Here is a 10,698-nt window from a genome sequence, read left to right as displayed (position 1 = left end):
ACCAACTTTATAAGTTATCCCAAAAGACATCCGGTCTTATCCAGTCTGGTTACTGGCGTGACTGGGATCATTTTCCTTGTAGGATTTTACACTCCTCCTGCCTAGAACATTCACAAATTTTAAACAATCACAAACATAAATTTACAACCATACCCCAGCAGGATTCGAACCCGCGGCTATCGCAACCGTCCCATCGCCTTACTACTGCGCCATCAAGCCGGCTTAAACACTTTTCACAATTTCTCAACAACAAAGCTCATTAAAATATGTTTATACATAAGGTAAAGGGCTAAAAAACAATCCACGATTTTAAATATAAGCTCCAAAAGTATAGCTTTTTTTTAAAGATTAATCTTAGTTTTAATATTTTTTCGATTGAAGTTGAATCTTCTGAGTTTGATCTGAAATGTTAACAATGACAAAAAATTATAATAATCCAGAACTTACATTTAACGTTTCCAATTTCTTGACATGTGTGTATTATTATGGAGATAGAAAACAGCTTTTTGATTTATCAGTGAGGCGAATCGAAACATATATCGGTTCATATCGTAACCTAACCGGTATATAAACAGCTAACGGCTGATCTAAATTGCAACATTTCATGTAAGGAAAGTTCCAATTTTTTAAAAACTATTGGATAAAAAAATATAAAATAAATATCGCCACAAATATACATATTTTGGAGTGAAAGAGGAAATGACAACAAAAAATACTTCACGACCTATATCTATTTTCATTTAATTATCTGGTATCTTTCGGGCAGTCTAGAGATATATAATTTTACAAAAATTATATATTTTAAAAGAAATTACTTTTTTTGGGAACAAAAAAAATCGTTTTCTTTTTAAATCTTCGTATGGTTCCGATCTTATGCTACATTTTTTTTATTATTCTTTATTATTCTAATTATTTTTTTATTAGCCGGCTACGTTGGCGCGGTGGTCAAGGCGGCAAAACTATTATTGCGATAGTCGCGGGATCGAATTTTATTGGGTAATGGATGTACTTTATGTTTGTGATTGTAATTTTAAATGTTTTTATAGCCAACAGTTAAAAATCCGACAAGGAATAACCTTCCGAATTACGTGAGTATCCAGGCTGTATAAGACCGGATCTTCTGGGATGGTCTCTAAGTTGGTCATTGGCCAGTAGGTAGGCTTAATGCGGACGATCGTAGCCCACGTTAAACTGTATGTACAGGCCAGATAAACTCTCGTTGGTAAAAAGGAGACTTTAACAAATATATACCACCTCTACAGCTAAGTTATGTACAGAAAAATTGCAATGAAAAATCAAACAGAAAAGTTATACATTTTGAGTGCATTTTTAATACAGAATGATGATCAGTCAGATTTTAATTAAGATCACATTGAATGGAAACTATCATAAGATTAATTAAATTTATAAAAAGAAAGTAAACTGATTTGTGTTATTTGTTATATAATAATACACATTAATACTAGATAATAATATTTATTATTAGGTATAATTAATAAAAGTTTTCCAGCGAGAAATATTTTAATTACAAAAATAAGTTTTTTGTGTTTATTAAGCTATTCTAATATCTTTACATAATATTTATGTTATAACAATTGATAAATACAAAGTAGTAATTAAAAGACTAGTGTTAATTTTTACGTTTTTGTAAAAACTCAAAAACTATTTGTTATAAATGTTGCATCAGGATGTTTCAAATATTTATGTTTTCATGTTCTATGTGAGCTATAGTGACTATAAAATTTATATAAACTACATAACCAGACATTTCGGTGGATTGTAAATTGTTGGCTTTCGGGTAAATTGAGTTTTACAGATTAATACCAATTACATTGCATTATTACGTTTGCTTTCATATGCATGGTTTATCTAAATAATAAATTGAACCAAATGAGAGTGGTATCATTCTTATTTAATTATCTTATTCTATATAATATAAAACGAACCTCATATACATTTTATATTCGTTTATCGATAATATTGTTTAAATCAAGCTCCGTTTGAAATTCATGTATTTATTTACAATTCTATTATGTTTCTTAATTCTATTACGATGTTTTGCATTAACATATTAATCTAGCAGAAATTTAGCTGTTAGGAATAACGCACGCTTGCTATTTTCATAATAATAATAATAAATAATGAGATATACGTAACACTGTTAAAGTTATAACAAAAATAAGTTATAACCAACATAAAAAAAGATAATCAAAATAAATAGATTGTTATTATTTACCTGATGTGCATATTTAGTTGCCTATCATTATTTATTTTTTAATTTAAATCATCCGCGAAAATGCTTATCAACATAAATATGTAGATTGACCAGACGTAATATCTGTAGTAATTAAATCATGTGAATAACGCCATCGGATACAAATTCACGAGCTTTTTGTCACATGACAAATTGTCCCTTTTTTTAATATATGTAGGTATATTTTCATAACCCTAAGTATAATGCATTTATAAAAATTAAAAAGGATTTAGTATTACAAATGAGAGTTGAGAAATATAGGGAAAATGCTTAGAAATACTTTTGGTGAAGTAATATTATTTTATAAATTTAGTTTTCGTAAAAATATGACATTTTGGCAACATCGATCGCTCATCTCGACTCAGCTGTGAAAATTGGCTCAGTGTCGGAAAGCACCCTAAATGGGCTATACGTATTTGTCGTGACGGAAAATATAACCTAACGTGGTTTTTGTTTACGTTGTTTCAAAATAAATCAAATAAACTGTAACTGTGCCGTGTTTAACAAAGAAAGAAAACAATAGACCGGGAACTTCTTTTTTAACGGTAAGTGATAATACCCTATTCATTTTCTCGATTTATTTTCCCCTTAGCCTGTCTAAGATAAAATCGACCAGAATGAAATCTGTTTCTTAATATGTTGAAATAGTTTTTAAGTTGTTTCACGCGTGTTTTAGTTAAATGCTGGTCTTTATAACGGTTCTTTTTTGTTACTGTTTCGATAACATTTGCGAACATTTGAGGTTACTTTATGACAAGATAAATAATGTTTTTACACACATGGCGGAACTTTATGTAAACAATTAGAAAATCTGATCAAGGTGATTTTTAGATCTTCGTAAAATAAAGATAAACTCAACATTTTTTAAAATTATATTAGTGGTTGATTTCTTATATAAATTTATAATAATCCCTGTTGTGTTATTATCATATGGATGTGTTTTTTTATATTCTTGTGTATTCGGTTAACTTAGAAAATAAAAATGACAGTGTGGTAGATATGGATGTATTTTTTTCCAGATTTTTGTTTAGAAAATAAAAATGATAGTGCGGTAGATATGTTAACCGCGTTTGGTTGTGATGGATTCTACTTGCTGATATGGAACTATCCTTGTAAAAACCGCAAATGATTCATAAAGTATATGGCTGCTTGTGAATGGAAACTCATATATAATAAATGACAAATTTATTGCACGGTATGCACTAAAAGAATTATATATTTTTGCTATTAATGTAAATTAGCTGTTAATCCAAATACAAATATACATTTTTTTGTTTCCATTTTTGTTATTGTCATTTTAGATTTAGATTGATTTAGATGATTTAGAAGGCAGTACCATTTCTTGGCAAGGTGATTTTCTTTTATGATATAATGCATATTATCGAATTGTTTACAAATTGAACTGAATTGAAGAATAACTCCCACCATGGATTGATTGAAATATATTTTTCGATTAATATAAATGTTTTATTTTAATTCTATTCACGTATCTTCATTGTAATAGACACCGAATAAAAGGTAACGGTATATTTAGCGAGGTGCTTATTCCGGTTTATTTAAAAACGTATTTTTTAGTGTGATGCATCAAATCTGAAAAAAATAGTTTGGCATTATCTAATTTTTGATGGCGTTTGTTTGGTCGCCGTCCAATAGTGAGTCATAATCATTGTAGAACTAATTAATTGCTATTTATATAATGTGTAAACTAGGCCTGTTTAGAATCAGATGGTTGGTTTGTTTTATTAAAAGTTTAAAACACTTTTTTAATGTCTTGTTGAAGTGATTCCAATTTATATAATTTCTGTCATAATAATTTAACAAACATTTTTAGCATAATTTTTATTCTTATATTTTTAAAATGTGAAATTTGAGAATTATTGAATATTATTATTATTATTAAGTTGAAACTGTCGAAACAAGTTTTATAAATCGTAAATATCATTACTGGAGATACTAATTTGTAACTCTTTTATTCTGAAAATAGTGATTTTGAAAGTTGCATGATGAAGGTTTAATCATTAAAGATAAATAAAATGTTTCAGTCTTAAACTTCTCTCCAGTATTTTTCATTACTTGCCAAAGCGTTAGCCAGAAACAAAATAAGAGATAATAGTCACAATGCATTTATTTCAACTTTTAACTTGATACAATTTTTTCCTTATTATTTATGTTCTTATATGGTGAAAATTTATAAAAACTTTAGAGTTTTAGTAGTTCTATTTTTAGTGTTCCCCAAGTCTATTGAATAACCTATTATGGAACTAATGTCATCGGACCTAACTTAACAAGAATGACTAGACTATAAGAGGTTCAAAATTCAAATGTTGCCTTTTTTACCTGTTATCTCAAAATATTTTGTTTTCACCTGTTGATTTGAAACATATTTCTATTCAATTCAGTCTAGACGTTCGTTCAACATAACGGAAACATTGCTGGTCGGCTTGGCTCCGTACCTGGAGTGCTTGTGGAATCAGAAGCCGTAATAAAATTTTAATTTTGGATAACATAATCATAAACGGTTTTATAGCTACGTTATTTTTCTGTTTTGGATCCGCAAAATGGTTAAATAATTTATCGGGCTAGACATTTAAGTTTAGTTTTAAATATAGCTAATATCTATTCGGTTAAAATCGACACTTGACTGCATGTTCTTGGAGTTTCGGAGAATAGGGAGGGAGTTTTAATGACACTTTTATTTCGAGTAATATAAATATAAACAGGTTTAATCCCCACTAAGCTTGGCTAAGTAATCATATCGTTTCTTCTGCTTTGTATCACTGAACGGCTTACATCGTTTGGTAAATTCATCTTTGCATGGCAATAAAGTTATTACAGTTATTTTTTTTAATATTTAGTATTTAAACAATACAGTTTTTATTATATTAAGTTGATCTTGAGTTTTGTCTTGAAGTAATTATTCTGAAGTGTTAACCAAAACATTTCGTTTAATTTCCTTTTATATTTTATGACTAACAATTGATGGCTGAATTTAACTTGCGCATTTTTCATTTCAAAATTAATATTTCCGAGTGTGCGGTTCAGTTATGGTGCTTGGTAGGGAGTATTGAAAGCGATAATTGTTCGTATTTTGAAAAAGGTGATGTTAAATAGCGTAAAAATTATCGAGGTATGTCTCCTATCAGTTATCGGGAAGGTGTTCATATAGATCATACAAATGAGACTTTAAAGAGTTCGTGAGGAGATAAGCTGAGAAGAGCAGGTTGGATTTTGACTCAATCGCGGTTGTGTAGATAAGATTTTCACACTCTGCCAGTTTATGGAGTAACGTATTAGATGTAGAAAGCATGCGATTGTGGTTTTTATTGATTTTTGTTCTACTTTTGACTGTATATACTGGCAGTCACTTTGAGCAGTTTTGGAAGTTGAACATGTTCACTTAAAAAATTATTAAACTTCTTCCGGTATATTACTCGCACTGCAAAGCCATACGACTTGAGAATTAATGAAGAAAAAAACCAAAGTGACAAAAGATATATCTCCGCCTAAGGCTGTAGAAAAAGTACAAGTAGCAGTCAACAAGATCTACAAATGGACTAGAGACTAAATAATACAGCTTAATAGCTCCAAATCTGTCCATGTCAATTTCACTTTGCATATATTGTATAACAACATGGACTGAAAAGTTCCGGGCGTAACAAAAAAACGCCTTTTTTCAAACAATTTTTTTGCCATATGTGGTTGTTTCTTTGATATTTCGGCCTTCAAATGTTACACCACGCAAATCCCAAAATACCGAGGCCATAATCTTTCCAGCCGATTGTTGTGCTTTCGGGCGCTTTGGACGAGATTCACCAGTTGCTGTCGACTCAGATGACGATTTGATTCTGGAGTAAAGTGATGGATCCATGTTTCATCCATAGTTTCATCACATATTGACATTCATCACATATGATAAAAATTCCGGATTGTTACACATTTTTGTTTTTGGTTAACCGTGAGCAAACGCTTAAAAAAAGATCTTTCTCATAGTCATGCTCATGTAATATAAAACCAATACGTTCTTTTTATATCATTACGTTGTTAGCTAACTCACGTAACTTCACTTTTCGATCATTCAAAACGATTTTGTGTTTTTTTTTTGGTTTTTTGGTGTTACCATCTGATTTGGACATCCACTGCGTTCTGCTTCATCGGCGTCTATACGACTAGGTTTGAAGCCAGCAATCCGACGTTGTTTCTGATTGAACGGAGTCCTTGTAACACCTTTCAAATCATTTCTTCGCTTGAACGGTATTTTTTCCCATAAAGAAGCTCTGTGAAATTAAAACACCAAATTGTTTTTGATCCATTGTTTTGAAAATAACAAAAGTAGTGTCACTCTTAGTACAATAACTCACAAACTCATGAGTAGAATATCATGAAAATTTAAAAGCTTTCTTTTGAAGGTTAGTACTAACTGAAAAAGCGGCATACATTACAATAAAACTAGAGTGTGTTAGGCCCGGGACTTAAAAACATTGCTGATTAGTTGGAAGATACTCTTAACTTGACCTAAAATCAAAGATATTGATTTATCTTGCTTATCTCTAGTAAATCCCACTACAGGTTATTGATTGTTAGATTATTATTTTGATGAAATGTTATTCATTTATCATCCTTTTTAAGATGTCTTATCCGTAATTTTCATCGGATATGACAGACAAGCATCATCGCAGTAGACACACCTGAGGTATTACATATTCTTCTTTAAGAACAAATACTTACTTAATACTTGAACGCATAATTGCATAGCTTTAATATTTGTTATTTAAAGTCTAATATTTTTCATACTAATTTTATTATCCCTTATTTCTTATACATTGATAATCGTTATTTTCACTTTTATATTTTTACAGGTTTGTTTACAGAGGTGTATATGCTATGCCCCACATGGTAAATTGTTATTGTAATTGCAACACAATGTACGATGTTCATTGATTAGATCTGGTTCCTTATTTCTATTCAATGCACGTATTTTCTCGCTAGTAACGGAATAAAATTTCATAAAACAACAATATGTTGTTTATGCAGTCAGTTGTTAAATACCATCTTGGCCCATAATATATTCATAGGTAATTTTCTGTCTTATCCATTATATACATTTCAATTTTTTTATAGTAGTTCTGAAAGTGAATTGAGGTAGCCAACGTTTCGTAATTTTTACAGATTGCATCTTCAGGGTGGGAGCTCTGATTCTAAATCTTTCCTATTCAGGTCCTAGTGGTCAGTCTGGGTCAATACGGACGTTGGTTCGGAATTACGTTCGAAGTTCGTTGGAATGGTTTGTTGTGTTAAAAAATTGGGAGGGTTGATCTTATAATTCTTGTCTTTGTCGATAGTGTTTTGGTTCAGCTTTGTGGAATATAAGAGATCGACTTAATTGAACTTGAGCTGACGACTGTGAGTCCGTATCTTACACATCGTTGATGTTCTTTTATTCGTATACTTATCATAATCCCTGCTTCTGCTATGTCCTGCTGGGGGTTATTTGAAGCTGGAGCTTCTGCGATATTTGAATGTGTGGCTGGAATATAACGTTGAAATGGTGTTTTTTCATCACCCTTTCAACGTGCGTTGTTGTTCTTTGAAGAAGCGGGAGACTGATATCCAAACTTTTTCGGTGTAATATTCTTCTTTTCACTTTTAATACTCACTTGGATTATATGTGTATTTATATCTCTCAAGTTATATCCATTTGAGGAAGAACACGTCTAAGATGATTAAGTTCATCCTTTAAGGAATCGGGTTTGGAGGCGATGAAAGTCCAATAAATTGAATAATTCAGTTCGTTAGTGTATTTTTTGGGGTGGGTGATGATGTGGTACCCTGAAGGTATCTATTTGTATCTGTTAATTCAGGTGATCCGGGAACTGAATTGATAACAAAAGTGTCGTCCACATGCCTAAACCAGCTGGCAGATTTTTATGGCTAGGGCTAGTGCATTGTTTTCAAAATGTTCCATGAAGATGTTGGCTACGATAGGATATATGGAGGAAACCATATCGGCGTCAGATGTTTGTTCGATGTGTGGATATGTGGACAGTTTTATGACAGGGAGTTTTTGATTAATTTCAAAGTCTCATTGAGGGGAAAGCTTTGAAAAACGATTTCGAGTCATTGTCATGCAAAAAGTGTATTTGGACTTTAGATTCTCAAACAAGAGATTGGATTCATATATGTTGGTGTCCTTTTTCCGAACTTCCAGGGCGAAGATATATATTTTGTAATGAGCAATTGAGCTCGCATTTTGCCTGAACGTGCTAATTAATTTTATTCATCGTCATATTGAGTTCTTTGTTCGTTGGCTATCATTGGCGTGAATTGATTTCATCTCCCATTTTATTTTATCAAGGGTTATTCCTTTTCGTGTTTTTCCTTAATGATGCGTTATTTTTTATAGTTTTAAAAATATTGTTTACAATGGATGGGTTAAATTAATTCAAAGTATTCGCCGTTTGATCGTAATCTCTCACGCAATTTATGAATGTCATTCGAGAAAAGCAGTTTCCCTTTTGAGCTAACCATTCATCGGGCTTGGCTATTCTTTAATTTTTTTTGAAATCGGCGAAAAAGTGATTTTTTCGGTAAGCGGGGACGCGATCGATATGAAAAGATGGAGCCAGATCGGAAGAGTACGGCGAGTGCAATAAAACTTCCCATCCAAATGACTTCAACACTTTTTTGATTGGTTTTGCTGTATGAGACGGCGTCGTTATGCTGCAAAAACACTTTATCGTGTCTTTGAATAGATTGTGGACCGTGTTTTTTGATCAATGTACATTTCAGATTGATCATTTGTTACATGTACCGATCAATATCCAACGGTTACGTCCAGGTTTCAGCGGTTTATAATATACGACACCAATATCGTCCCACTTGACACAGAACATGATTTCGCGACAGTAACAATTTTTTATCACCGTTCATGTGGAAATCATCTTCTAATCTTCAGGATCTTTCCCATCCCTTTAAGTGTGTGTTAGGTTTTCATCTAATAACTCCTGTATTTCCGCATCCTCAAACGTTCTCGCTCTACTAAGATTTTTTTCTTTCGATTATTGAAATCACCACATTTGGATTATCAAAACCATGTTTCACATGTTCTTTATTATTGGAGCATGCTTACCGTAGATCTCTGCCAACAAGCGATGACTTTCGGCGGCTTTTTTCTTTTGATGAACCAAAAAAGGTAATGCTTGCCGCAAATACACGTTTTCAAGCACCAAACTCGACAATTTCGAAAAATCGTAAATGTCTCCGATAGCTATAATCGCAGTATCATCAGCAAATGTAGTCATCATAATATTCTCCATTTGTGGTATATCACGTGTAGAGTAGATAAAGTATTGGTCCTAGTACACTTTCTTCTGGTACACCTGCTTTAGCTTCTTTTATTGTAGCTTTTATTGTAACATTATTTTGTTAACATTTTCTGTAGTTTATGAATAAGGCCTTCATGCCAAACCTTATCAAAGGCTTGTGCTACATCTAAGAATATAGCTGAACAAATTTTTTTACTTTCCTAGGCTTTTTAACATCTGTTATTCTGTTGACCTGGTCATTTGTTGAGTGCTTGTTAATAAACTCAAACTGGTGTGTTGGTATTAGGTTTTTTCTCTCTATTATCGGTTTTATTCTTTTCAACGGGGGTTTTTCAAAAACCTTAGATATTACTGGCAGCAGTGATATAGGTTTTGGGATCATTATAATTTCCGCCATCTTCCAAATGCCTGGGACATATTTTAATCTAAATGCTGCTTTAAGCTAAATGCTATTGATCAACAATGACGAGTTGATGATTTGTAGCAGTGTTTGAAGATAACCAAGCGTAATAAACTCAAGTTTTTGCGTCGATATGTGACAATGAATACAAATAATTACCGTCACACCTGGTATATACAATTTTGTATTAGTATTATTTATTAGTGTGAGATCACTGGTCTTACGTAAAAAGGCCAATATTAATATTTGTATTAAAAAAATATTATTACACCGTACTTGCTATTTCTTTATTTGTTGTGCTTTATAGCCTAATTAATAATTCTTAACAATATTGTTGCATCACAGTAAATGGATATTCCACGAATAACGATTGATTCAGCATTTATCGTTTATGTCTTTGCCTTAATATCTACTAACCTGGCGTAATTTCCTGCTAGTAAATTCGAATGTAAATCTTCAACATGTTGTTTATGAAGTCGGTTATTTTGGGTATCGTCGTGACCCTTGATAATAAATGCGAAAGTGAATCGACGCCGCGGTGACGAAAATACTCTAATAGATAAATGTTTTTTGTCACATTTAGTTGGATCGTGTCCAATAATGAGTCATAAAGCGAACTGACAGACATTTATTAGATAATACGGGTAGGTCGAGACGAAGGAAGTGGGTTAGTGTTATATGCAAATAGAAATTGGGCTTAAGGCGCGGAATGAAGCATCAGA

The 10,698-nt window shown here is 31.8% G+C and overlaps 1 protein-coding gene across 4 annotated transcripts in view; it reads left to right on the top strand.

Moving 5' to 3' along the window:
* Positions 1 to 2,657: 2,657 nt before the first annotated feature.
* Positions 2,658 to 10,698, top strand: part of Tpst (Tyrosylprotein sulfotransferase) — a 610,347-nt gene continuing 602,306 nt past the window's right edge. For 2 of the 4 annotated variants that reach the window (XM_076394127.1, XM_076394125.1), the window contains exon 1: positions 2,658 to 2,799. The gene's annotated coding sequence lies outside the window, so the exon portion shown is untranslated. The remainder of the gene's footprint in view (positions 2,800 to 10,698) is intronic. The other 2 variants (XM_076394129.1, XM_076394126.1) reach the window with 2 other exon arrangements.

The sequence above is a fragment of the Rhynchophorus ferrugineus genome, unplaced genomic scaffold (assembly GCF_030347505.1).
Source record: "Rhynchophorus ferrugineus isolate W39M unplaced genomic scaffold, kcgeb_rfMv2 rfM2, whole genome shotgun sequence".
NCBI lineage: Eukaryota > Metazoa > Arthropoda > Insecta > Coleoptera > Curculionidae > Rhynchophorus > Rhynchophorus ferrugineus.
This window is presented reverse-complemented; position numbering and strand designations above follow the sequence as displayed.